At 45.4% G+C, this 9152-nt stretch overlaps 1 pseudogene; it reads left to right on the plus strand.

The window, feature by feature from the left end:
* The first annotated feature begins 960 nt into the window (after positions 1 to 960).
* On the plus strand, positions 961 to 3737 carry LOC134477513 (peptidyl-prolyl cis-trans isomerase A-like; annotated as a pseudogene).
* Positions 3738 to 9152: the final 5415 nt, after the last annotated feature.

A 9152-nucleotide genomic window follows, 5' to 3' on the forward strand; every position in this document is an offset into this window, starting at 1 on the left:
TCCTCCCCAGGGCCCCGAAAGGTGCACGCTCCTTAGTTGGTTCAGGACACTGAGGCAGCCCTGAAAAGACATTCGGGGAGGAGGGCGTCCAGACCTGCTTCAGAAGGGCAGGAAAGGCGCAAAGTGTGTTTGAAGGTAAGGGGGGAGTATTTTGAGGAGAATTATAGCAAATGTCTGTTTTGTCGTAATAATTTTTTTAATTTCAACATTCATGATATGATATTGTTTGACCACATCTCCTATATATTTGACTTTGATTTAGAGAAGAATTTCTTAAACAAATATAAAATGTTCAAATTGAAAAGGAAGACAATGATAAATTTGATAATTAAAATTAAGAACTATTCATCAAAAAATATATATATATAAAGGAAATCAACAATTTCTAAGCAGAAATTATGATGAGCTTAAAAGTGAGCCTTCTGATGGTGACCAGAAGCCCTCTCCTCGGGCCACGGCGGGTCTCCGCCTGTCTTCCTTCAGTGGGAACAGTCATGTGGCCCTAAGCCAATACATTCACACCATCTTACCTAAAAGACTGCCCTTGGTGCCACTGTAAATATAAATGATAGGCTTCCATGAAGAATTGTCTGATTTCCTAGGATAGGAACGTTTGGGGAACTTTTCCTCCTTTATTCTTCAAATGTGCCTTCATTCATTCATGAGTGACAGAGCTGGGACTTTGTCACACTGACACAGTGGGCTCAGTGGCTTTGTGGGTCCCCATCTCTGAGGCAGAATTTAGAGTTTGACCTTAGAGTAGCTTTCATTGCAAAGTAGCAGCCAATGGAGAGATTTGGGAGTAAGTATCCTAGAATCTTTCTCTAGATATTAGAGAACCTAATATCTGTGGATAAGCAAATTGGCTTACACTCACGGGAGGCGAACTCACATGTGGGCATTACTATTCCAGTTTAAAAGGAGGAAACTGACATGCCCCTCCCAACCGTCAGCGCCACCATGGACAACCCCACCATTTTCTTGGTCATCACCACCAGTAATGTGCCCTTAAACTGTGTCTCCTTCAGACTGTTTGCAGCCCGAGTTCCAGAGGCAGCACAAAACTTTCATAGTCTGAGCACAGGAGGGAAAGAATTTGGTTAAGAGCATCTCTGCCTTCAGTATTCATGTGACTTCACACGTCGTAATCGCACTGGTGGCAAATCCATCCATGGAGAGAATTTTTTTTTTTAATTTTTTAACACCAAGTGCATTTATTAGAAAAAAAAGAAAGTTATGATATACCCTCGTATCTTTCCTTAAGAAATTAGAAATAAAAGAATGAAACCAAAAACAGATAAAAGATAATAATAAAGATCAGAAAACATAATCCCTTATCAAAATGCCAGCATCATTTTTTATAAAAATTAACATTTTGATCCTTACATTTTTGTAGAAAGACTCAATAGGCTAAACGGCTTTGTATGGGGAGAAATCTGATGACGAGAACTTCATCCTGAAACATGCAGGTCCTGGAGTCTTGTCCATAGCAAATGCTGGACCAAACACAAAGGCTTCCTAATTTTTCATCTGCACTGTCAAGACTGAATGATTAGTGAGAGAAATGTCATCTAAGGAAGGTGGAAGAGGCCATGAACATCGTGGAGGCCATAGAGTCCTCGAATGACAAGAGTAGCCAGAAGATCACAAATGCTACTGCAGAGGATTTGAATGCACTTGACCTGAGAGCATCTGAACCACCAGACGGCTCTTTCTGGAACTCGAGTGAGCACCTTCCTCCCCATCTGTCCACAGTACCCGGTAGTCCTGATACACTCACTGTATTTCTTTGGGGCCCATATTTTGCTCAGCTGAATTATAGAGTTAAGATTTTGATTATGAAGAAAAACTATATGATAAAAGAGAGAAAAATTAATAAGGTTTAGAAGTATTAAGGCACTTTATCAAGTTCTCAAAGTTACTAAGTAAGAGATGACCTGGGCAGTTCCCCTTGAATAAGAACAATTACTTCAGCATTAGTTAAACCAAACCCTGTCTCCATGTACTGATCTGTACACAGCTGGCTGTGCCATTTCCTTCTCCCTTCAGTTGATTTAAGCAATGAAAATGAGGCTTGCTAAGATACTGATATATAATCCTTGAGGCCAGCTGACAGCTTCCTGTTTCCTCAAGCCATGTTCCCTATAAACAGTTGAGCACGGTGGGATGGCAGAGCCACATAACTCCAGGAATGTCAACTGGGTTGAGCCACAACATTAAGGGCTATGATTTCCCAGGGTACAAAATTTACATATCAGAATCTGAAGCAACAGCCTCCTAAAGCTATTCAAATGCTGCCCTAATTAGGTTATGTAGACTGGTATTTCTGCATATCTTTCTCCTGCATGTTGCGGAGATACATGCTCTCTACTTGGCCAGCTCAGCTCACCTTGCTCATGTAGTTCCCCCATCCTGACTGTCACTCATCCAAGAGCCACTCCTTCATAAGATGATAAATTCTGGGAGAGGCCTTGGATCAAGGCCTTTGTTTCATGTAGCCTCACCTGGACTGGACTCAGGACCTCTTAGCTGCCCATAACTCTAAATATATCTTAGTATCTTTATTCTCTCCGTGGGTTGTAGTAAAGGTGATATGTTGGCATTAACTTGCCAGGATTCCAATAACATTCACTGGGATTACAAATATAAACTTTCTGGACCATGAGGAGGAGACATATGGGGTTATAATATTGTAAGGAATTACAATATTCAATATTGGGATTACAATAGGAGATCTGGGATTTGGAAGGCAGCTCTGATGCAGTTCTGCAACTGTGATTCCAGTCCCTTTGCCACTGTAATTTTGAGACTCTGTCCCATGAAACTGGACACAGGGCCACTTGTTACACTGGCACCTCAATAGGCAGAACACACCCACCAGCAGTGGCTGAGGATAAGGGTCACCATTCGAGGATGGACAGCCCATGGCAAGCCTCCAGTCCACACCACTACTCTTTTGGCCAAGATCATGTGCTTGGGCACATTGTTGGGTGTCTGACTGTCAAACAGGCAGATTTTTTTTGGTTGTGTCTGCCTCAGGAAAGACAATGCAAGACATCTTGAAATACTGCTACTTCCTAAAGCCACTTTTCTCCAAGGGATTCTGGGTGGAATCCTGCAAAGAGAAAATTATAGGATGGGGCTCAGTTGCTAATCTCATTAAAAGAGTGCAATTGTTTGAACTCAGATGCTTGACAGCACATGAAATGTGCTGATCAGTTTACAACCAAGTAATCCAAACCAGACAATGCTCTGCCTCAAAGGGCCCCGAGTCCCCATCTGGCAGCAGCCCTGGCTGATGGCTTTCCGGTGGAAGCAGCAGGATGCCCAGTCACTTGGGAGATCTGTCCTTGCTGGGCGGATGGCTGCTTCTCCCCACATTTGGATCCTCTGTGCATGTGTGTTCACATCCTCAACCCCCACCTCCGTTGATTTCAATGTGGGACGATCTCAGATTCACAGCCTGGGAGCCTTGGTAGCCACCTGTGTGCCCCCAGAGCTTCCTTCCTGGTGCCAAGGGAAAGGACCCTTTAACCCTGGGAATAACATAGCCCTAATGGCTTAGTCCACTCAGGCAGCTATAACAGACCATCATAGACTGAATAATTCACAAACACAGAAATTTACCTGGGAGTCAGTGGTGACAAAGTCCAAGATCAGGGAGGTTTGGGGTCTGCTTTCCAGCTCATAGGTGGTAATTACCTGCATGTCTTCATCCAGAGAAAGACGAGACCTGAGTTATTTTAATCCCTGATGGCAGAGCTAATCCAGTTTCTGAATCAGCCTCTTAAGACCCCATTTCTGAATAGCACCCCTCACAGGGGTGTGATTTCATCATAGGAATTTCAGGGTGGACACAAACATTTAGTTCACAGCAAACAACAACAAAAACCACAATAATAATAATAAAGCTGTCATTTACTAAGTGCTTATTTTTTATATTTGTTTCTCAGAAGGGCTCACAACAGCCCTTTGACTGGACACTGTTACTACTGCCCCCATTTACAGAAATTAAGGTGCAGAAAGTTTAGGTGATTTATACGATCCAAAAACTCAGCCTGAGTTTATTTGGCACGTACCAAGTCTGAACTATGACCCTTGAAGACAAATCAACCTGTGATATATATAGGTCTCTCATTCTGGTCGTAATCATGCTGTGAGTGGATTTGCCATTTCTTGTGAAAAAAGTAGGATTAGAATTCTCCCTCAGTGTGGTGGAGAGAGTATAGTATAGATTGATCTTAGGTCTATTATGGGCAAGACCTCCTGAACTCGGGCAGATTGATTTCACATGGACTGGTTTGCTTATCTGTGAAATGAAATTGATACAGACACATCCGGTAATTTTGCAAATCAAATCAAATAACAGCTCCATGGTTTATGCAGCTTCCCCTTCCCCCAAAAACAAAATACTCAGCTAATTATTGGCTGTGCTACAATTCATGCCTTCTGACTTCTGGTCCTCTCCTCTTGCTAGCTGACCAGAGAACTGTTTGCCTTTTGTCGCTGTGATATGTGAGGCCCACGTCTTCAGCTCATATTGAACCGGCTTCATTGAGAAAGCCAGGCTCCCTGAGAGCTGGAAGACCGTTAGGAAGTGAACAGACAAGAAGAAACTATAAAACACAGGAAGAAGACAGAAATGCAGAGGCTATGTAGCCCTGGGGAGCCACCTCAGAGCTTCTGAAAGCCTCCCTATTTTAGTACACAGAACTAATTGTATTTATTTAAAAATTCAGATAATGGTATAATCCATTTCAGAAATCTGTCCTCGGAACACACTCAATTTTTAGAACGAAGAGATTTCCTGCTTAGTAAGGAAGCCTTCCTCTCTGCAAGTAAACCATCCAGACCCCCACTGGCAAAGCCTCCCTACTCATTCATCTAATAATGTCTTGGCATCTACTGTCTGCCAGACACTGGTCTGGGTGCCAAGGCCAAAAGTCCTGTTTTTTATGAAACTCACTCTCATGGAGGGCATAGAGGGGTGGGCACTGGATAAATTAAGTGTACCCTAGGGTAAGCATAATACAGAATGCTGGGGAGAAAGCTCAAACAAGGAGAGTGACCACGAAGCACAGAGGCCAGGGATGAACAGTGCGCCTTAGACAGTGCGCCTACCTCAGCAGGAAGGTGGCTTTTGGGCTATAGTCTTATTACAGTTCTGTCTCCAAAGCCTCATGTGTTCCTATGTGAGACTTGGGGGAGGTGATTGGGTCGTGGGGTGCTATTCTCATTGGTAGATGAGTCCACTCACAAGTTCACAGCTAAATGTGATTTGGGAGGTGAAGCCTGGTAGGAGGAAGTGGGTCACTGGGGGCGTGTGTTGTCTCCCCGTTTTGTCTCTTGATCTCTATCTGCTTTCTGCTGCCTTGCTAGGGACTGTTTCTCCTCTGCCATGATGTGCTGCCGTGGAGCCAGCCAACTAAGGACTGAAACCTCTACGAACTGTGAACCAAGATAACCTGTCCTCCTTATAGTTGTGGTGCTGGGTATTGTTCAGAGGATCAGCAGCCTCTCTCTGGAGCAGAGAGAAAAGGCAGGATATAGGCCAGGGGAGAAAGGGAGGGACCAGTAGGCAGGTTTTATAGATTAAAGTGAGGACTCAGCTTCTCTCTGTGTTCACCTGATATATGCTGCAATCACTCTGGTGGTTATAGAGAACAGACTAACTGGCACAGGGCAAGGGCAGACACCAACAAGCCATCTCTTTTAGCAATCCAGACAAGAACCACGGCGCCTTGGGCCAGCGCGTGGACAGAGGACATGATAAGAAGGGGTCATAGGTTGTGTGTGGCAGAGCTAATAAGATTTAACTGCACACTGTCTGTGGGGGTCTGAATGGAAGAAGAGGCCAAGGGTGCTGCGCTTCAGCAACAGGAGCACAGCAGGGTGACCGGAGCCAGGGCCCCAGCGAGCGTTGTTGGAGTCAAAGCCTCCTCTGCTCCTTCTTGCTCTTTCCTGTCCTGTGCTACCTGCCATTTCCAGGTTCTCTGAACCCATTTTCCCTCTCTTGTTCTCCCTCTCGCTCTGACTTTCTGGTTACCTTCCCTACCACTTTATTTGCTGCAACAGGGGACTTAGCCTCAGCAAGTCAGTGGTAGCGCTCAAAGCATCTGTAACTGGATGAGCTCCTGAGGATCCAGGCCGCTTAGGTTTACCTGGAAGAAGCCACCATGCTGGGCAAAAGTCTGGCCAAGGTTGGTGTTAGGATTTATACCTTGTGTCAACTTGAGAAGTCTTGAAGCCTAACTGAGTGTCTCAGCAGCCTACACCCTGGGTTTAGAGGACAAGTCCTTAGGGATATTGTTCACTGTGTCAATTTGAGAAGGTCAGAAGTGTAACTGGGTGACTCAGCGGGAGCCAGGGTCCCTAGTCTGTAACTTCCTCAGCCTGTGCAAGAGGAGGGCAGGCAGAGGGTGTGAGTGCCGTACCCACCCTAGGGGAGCAGCCTGCATACAATAAGAGGCAAAGGAGGGGGACCCGTCACTGGTTCCCTGGAGGATCTCCAGTCTGAGCCTTCAGCTTGGACCTCAGCTCCTGTGTCGGCTTCAGCCTGGGATGCTTCAGCCTTCCATAGTAGGTTCTTCAAGGCTTTGTCACAGACCCATTAGCCTCCTGATAGGGATTAGCAGGGAACACTGCAGCCAGCTCCAGCCCTTGGGCTGGGCCCTTCAGCCTCCAGCGTGCAGACTCCCTCTGGACCCTCCCTCATCTGACTGGGGCTGACCACTGTAAGGCAATCTCGTAATCTCTTATCCATTTGTATACCTTGTGCTACTTCTGTTTCTCTAGTAAAGCCTGACTGACACAGCTGAGAAAGAGGCTGAGAAAGGGCCGCAAGGAGTTCATTCCAGGGACCAGAATACCTTGTCTATCCTCTTACCAGGATCCACAAGCTCAGGCCCCAGCTGGCAGGGACCTGGCTGGCCCCTCAGCAGCCCGTCCTCCCAAGGAGCAGCCAGTGTGCAAAGGCAGCCAAGGTTAGGATTCAGAGGTGCGGGCGGGCTCAGAAGAATGTTCTCAGTGACGGTGGTCCCCAAGAAGGGCTGGAGCCTGAGCTGGAGCTCTACGGTAGGTCACGGTGTAACTACTGTGGGTCACTGACTAAGCATGGACTTCCCATGAGCACCTCCTCACAGACCTCCTGCAAACACCTCTCTGTTACAGCCCTTTCCATGGCACGAACCCAGCCACAGACGGGACCGCTTGTCCAAGGCCAGATCCGCCATGGGCTTTAAGAAGCAGGAGCCCTCTGGGAATCTCAGGGGACCCCAGGAGCTGTGGAGGCTCCAGTAGAAAGGACAGGTCTAAAGCCAAGGCCCTGATCACTGGGATATTTATTATAAGGCTGTGCAATATAATTTCGTAGAAGATTCTTCCCTCTGAGGCCAACAGATTCGCTGAAGCCAAATCTGGGATTCTAATTCCACAGAGAGATTCTGCTGATGTCACTGGCGCTTGGGCTGTGTGTTGCAGTGTGGGCTTTTTAAAGGGTTTCGGTTGTCGTTTCAATTTTTTTTTTTCCTTCCACAAACAGCCAGAGAGCCTTGAGAGTTAATTCAGCCGTGTAGTCACTCCAAGGCCATCTGTTGTTCAAATTAAAATACATATTTTTAACTTTAACCTTTCAATCTCTAAAGTTTTAAACCTTTGCGATAGCAACAGTCATTTTGCCACAGCTTTTCGGCTTCCTGATTCGGTGACATCAGTGAAAAGGTTGCGTCAGCACTGGGGACGTCAGGAGAGAGCGTTGGCAGGGCTGACACCGCTGGAGGGGTCCGGGGATAGGTCAGGTTATTTCTTCTTCTTGCGTGACAGGTACTGAGCTACATCGCCAGTGACAGTTAACCAAAATTCTCAAAGGACTTTAGAACGGATAATTTAGGAATCTGCATGTCTTCTAAGCCATGAATAAAGAAGGCACTAGAAATAATTCTGCAAAATTTAGCTGGTTTGTTAGTTCTATTAATCTAACGGCATATTCTAATGCAGGATCCCAAGTAAAATACAACCTCAATGCTAATTTCTTTGTGAATGATTCTTTTCTTTAATGCATGCACAATGTAGAAAATATAGAAAATGTGGAAAATACAAAGATGCTTCTGGCTTGCTATCTAGAGATGAATGCATGCAACGTGTTGATGGATTAGATTCCTGTTGGAAAGCGTTCTTTTCAACCTCTCCTAAGAGCAGTACTCAGGTCCTTGGGACCCATGATGTAGTATCCTTCCTACTAGAGGTGCCATTGTTGATCTCTGAGGAAGGCGAGGGTAAGTTTTGAAATCATTTCATCTTATTTCTTCCCACAAAAATTCATGACATTTGTACCACCCACCTTACCAGTAACCAGTGCATAAATTTACTAAAACTACTATAAAGTCCACAAAATCAGATAGTATACAATCACTCAAGTTCAAATGGAATTGACAATCCTTTCAAAAATGACAGCTACTGTGTACTCTGCACCATACTGGCTGAAGTATAAGGATGGGGTGAGATATAGATACACAAATGTGAAGGTCATGGAGTTCCTGTTTCTTCATTTATGTAACAGATATCAATGAAAACCCACTAAGGCTATGCTTATGTTAAGTGCTGAGCAGGTAATGAGGAATGGTAAATACCAGGTCTCTATCTGCATGGGCCTTACTTTCTGCTGGAGTAAACACACAAAAATACATAAATGAGTGTATTACAGATAGTGCATATTCATCACGCTTTTGATTTTCGGTACCTGGTGTTGCTTTGACACCTTAATAGTCTCTTTGGCTGGAAGGAAACCACCGCCCCAAGGCCACCCAAGTCTTATGACAGTGAAGAGCTCAGGAGTGCACCTGTCACATGCCACCCAACCAAGCATCCTTTTTATCTAATTCTCATGGCCAAATCTATGTTTCTCCTGCTTTCAGTCACCCAAGTACCAGATAACGTGAGACCATCATCAAGCGCACAAAACCTGCAGAAGCCCCTGGAACTACCCACTCTTGAGGTGTGCATCCCGCCCCACCCTACCTCTCCCAAGAAATCACCAACAATACTTTGGTCTAGACATCCTTGCATCCCTGCTTGTCTCCTATAAAAACCTAGAGCTTCCTGTGTGGCCCTGCGTGGCGTGGTGTGATGTGGTATGGTGTGTGGTGTGGTGTGGT

Source organism: Cavia porcellus, unplaced genomic scaffold, assembly GCF_034190915.1.
Source record: "Cavia porcellus strain 051 isolate PalLab524CR breed Dunkin Hartley unplaced genomic scaffold, mCavPor4.1 scaffold_9, whole genome shotgun sequence".
Taxonomy (NCBI): Eukaryota; Metazoa; Chordata; class Mammalia; order Rodentia; family Caviidae; genus Cavia; species Cavia porcellus.